This window comes from Antedon mediterranea, chromosome 9, assembly GCF_964355755.1.
Source record: "Antedon mediterranea chromosome 9, ecAntMedi1.1, whole genome shotgun sequence".
Classification (NCBI taxonomy): Eukaryota; Metazoa; Echinodermata; class Crinoidea; order Comatulida; family Antedonidae; genus Antedon; species Antedon mediterranea.
The window spans coordinates 18,870,308-18,874,608 of NC_092678.1; positions in this window are offsets into that span (position 1 = coordinate 18,870,308).

Sequence of the window (4,301 nt, forward strand, 5' to 3'; positions counted from 1 at the left end):
CCAATAATTACCAAATTAACTCTAGATTGGGTCAAATGTCAATAATAAGATTTCTGGTTAATTTTGTAAAATAAGTTCTATTAAGGTAAATAATATTTCATTTCATTTAATTTATTTTTGTCTCATAAAAATACAATATATAAACAAAAACATGGACAAAGAACAAAAAACCAGGCAGAGACAGGATTCCTAAAAAGCGAACTTAATCACTATCTAGTAGGTCTCCTATTGCAATGATTGTATAAAAAACATTTATAATAAAATTTGTATTAACATTAAAAATGCATATAATACTATATCTATATATAAATTTACGTAAGGGTAAAATTCGGTAAATCGCGCGTTATTTCTAGAATGTTTACTCGATGGTATATAAAGTTGGTTCGTACTTTCGGTACTGATTTTAACCACCAGATGTAACCCTGTTTACTAATTAAATTGAGTTCGATAATTAGTTATTGACGATTAAAACGAATTTAGGTTCAACGATTTGCCCCAAATAGGGGTGTTTTTCGATTGTGGTATACACTGGCTAATGGATGTCCGTCTTGAAAAATACCCGCAGACAATAATACGAGGATGCTTCGCATTTTCCTATCTCCTCCTACGATAATTGTTTTTAATGGCTGAAAACCGGTTGAACAGCTCGAGTAGAGCATCATAATGTTGAAGACAGGCCGATTTTTAAAAAAAAAAATACTATTTTGATAAATTTAATATACGTTTATACAAATGTATTGATTTGCGATGAATGGAACATTCCAATCTCTGTTCCACAAGTGTCTATTCCCTCAGGCGTCGTAAAGGCAAGTACTGTATACTCATAACAGAAATTCGATCCATTTTTTTTTTCAATCTGTGCAGCAGTGGTTGGATATACATTTTTTTTAAACGGATAATGAGCTAGAGTTTTCACTCGCCGTGTATTATGTACTAATCTTTATTATTGCAATTAAACTACCCACATCATCACCCTTCTCTCACTGGCATGAGTAGCGTTGTAAAACCAGTAGACGATAGGCCTACGGTACATCACATGCCCTAAACGCAGAACAACTTTGGTGGGTAGGGTAGGAACCAACTTAAGTATGAATTGGCTCTAAGAAACAATTGAAAACCATTAGGCCTACTTATTAAGTTGAGTTAGATAATTTAATATTTATTGACGATTAAATCGAATTTATGGTTTTCCCCGAATAGAGGTGGTTTTCACAAATTGTTTTACATTATATAAACATATACACATGTACTGTACTATTTCAATCGACTTGGACGGTGATAGTTTCAACAAAGTATTACATCGCAATGTTTTACTGTGTTTAGTGGTATATTATTTGTAAAACATGAAAACAATTAATATTTCGTTACTAAATAGATAAAGAATATATTTAAAAATTGTTCCTCTTTGCACCCATCCTCTTTCCCATCCCTCAACCCTAATGTTACATACAAAACACAAATTAAGTTTGTTTAAATTTGACTTAAACCATTGGTCTCATTTTGTGACAAGTTTCTCTTTCGGAAGTAATTCCCAGGGTGCTAATTTTAGTTGAGTACATAAATCACATTGTCTATTTATTCGTTCCTGTAAACGACATGTATTTGTCCTGCGGTACGTACATTTGAAATCGCCAGTTTTTTAACGCTGAAATTATTATGTATTCGAGAACCATCTAGTCAAAATAATTTAAAATATATTGCAATATCATTAAAAATCGTCAATACATACCAAAAGCTTACTTAAAATAAATTTTAGGCTTATTTATAAAAGTCTTAATACCTGTATTTAAAATTAATGAAAGATTAATATTTAAATAAATAAATAAATAAATAAATATAAACATGAATATTCTGAACAAATTGAGACCAGTTTGAGGATCAATTGGTCATAAAACAATATTTCCGGTCATTTTTTGGAGAAAAAAAATGCCATTAGAGTAAATATAAATGTCTATATTATAAACATGTTTAGACCAAATATAAATATCTAACATTTTGAACAATGGCTGCTAAAAATGTCCTCTCTGAGTTGGAACTAATTGATATAATAGTTGACATGTTTCTGAGCACTTTGGCGGAAAAAGCTATTGGTAAGCAATCTTTTCCTAGATTTGTGAAACATTTTGCAAACAAGCCCTAACTAATTGTTATACAATCTTTTAAGCCAAGACATTTTTAAAGATTTAACCTGTGACCTGAAATCAGGCGCTTTAACACCGCCACATTGATATTCGTTTATACGAACTAATCTTTTAACCTTTCTTTTTTTACCATCCCACAAAAAGTCAACAATTATGCTATCAACACGTTTTAGAAAACTTCCAGGTGTGTGTATAATACTTGCAATAGTTGCAAGAAGTTTCGCCATGTCAAGTTTCTTTAATATAATTACTTTTCATAACTAGAGATGTAAGAGCAACTGGTCTTAAACCGTATAATTGCTTAGCACTATTATTTTTGGGTACTAGAATTATAGTGGATTTTTTCCATAGTTTCTGGCATAACTTTAGCGAGGACTGGAAGAGGTGTTGAAGAACACCACATAGTTGGTCCGAACAAAAAAATAACGTTTTACTCTCAACCCCACTCTTATTTACACTTAATTTTCGTAAAAACGTTTCTATGTGATTTTTTTAAATATTATTCTTTCTATTTGTATTATTTTTAATATTATTGTGTGGAACTTGGACCCGTCTTATTTCATTTAACACCTGATTTTAAAATCTTTAATAAAAATCGCCAAGCGCATCGGGTAACAAGTTATCAGTTACATGATCAATATGTATTTCTTGCTTAACTCTATTTTTAGAATGTATAGAAGCCAAATTTTCTTTTACAGCTCACTATGTCTGTCGGTTGATTGGTCGGTTGGTAGGTCGGTCGGTCGGTCGTTAAACACTAATTTGTATATGACCTTGACTTGATATCAGTTTCATCTAGCTAAGTCAATTTTTTACAGTATATTCCTTATGGCCAGGAATCGATGTGGTTATTTTTTCAGATTCAGATTTCTGTTTTACAGCCTTTTCTTTAATAACAATTATCATCATAATTATTTGATTCACTTTTCAACTCGAAATTACGTTATACGAGCACGTCAAAAGTGGTGGTAAAAATATACTAAATTTTAAAATGAATATAGATCGTCAGAATGCTCGGGAATACCTATTTTGCATTTCATTTTCTTAAAGTGTATCATATGTATGATTTTATTATGAAACGAAATAAGAAGCTTAGAGACATAACAGCTTCCTCAATATGTTGTTTCCAGGATCGCCGACATCTGAGTTCTTAACTTTCCATGCCATTTTGTTTGCATTTTTTTAAATTGTTCCAAGAGCGCCAATTACGATTGGACCCTTCATTTCTTTACAATAGTAATATCAGGTCGATTGTGTTTTAATTTCTTATCCGTGTAAACTATTATGTCTCAAGTAATTCGAATTTTTTTTTTACAGAAACGAATACATAGACACGATGATTTATGTAGTCAACTAAAATTAACACCCTGGGAATTACTTCCGAAAGAGAAACTTGTCACAAAATAAGTCCAATTTTTGTAGTTGGACTTAGTTTATACAAACTCAATTTGTGTTTTGTATGTAACATTATGATTAAGAGATGGGGAAGAGGATGGGTACAAAGAGGAACATTTTGTTAATATATTCTTTATCCACTCAGTAATCAAATATTTTGTTCATGTTTTATAGGCCTATAAATAATATACCATTAAATACAGTAAAACAACGATTTTATAAATTGTTAAAACTGTCACTGTCATATTCGATTGAAATAGTAAAGTACATGTAACGATACACCACTACAACGTTTATATTTATTGTAATTGTTAATTAATACAAACGTTGAGAAGCAACTGCCAGTAATAAGGTTTATTTGTATGTTATGTGTTTATAATCTAACAGTAGGGCCTACCCACACTCACAGTAATAAAGTGTGTATGTATATATGTTTATATTATATCTAACAGTACCTACACTCACAGTAAGAAAGTTGCGATTCAAATGGCAAAAAGTGGTTAATACGTATTTACAGTATTGTCAAAGTATTGCAATACTATATCTAAGGGTTTATCCCACAACGGCCCATACATTTACCTACTTGTGTTAAACCAAATAATTATCCTGGGATACTGACTGATTGGAATGTTCCATTCATCGCAAATCAATACATTTGTATAAACGTATATCAAATCTATCAAACATTATGATGATGTACTTGAGCTGTTCAACCGGTTTTCAGCTATCAAAAATTATTGTAGAAGCATGCTCGTATTATTGTGT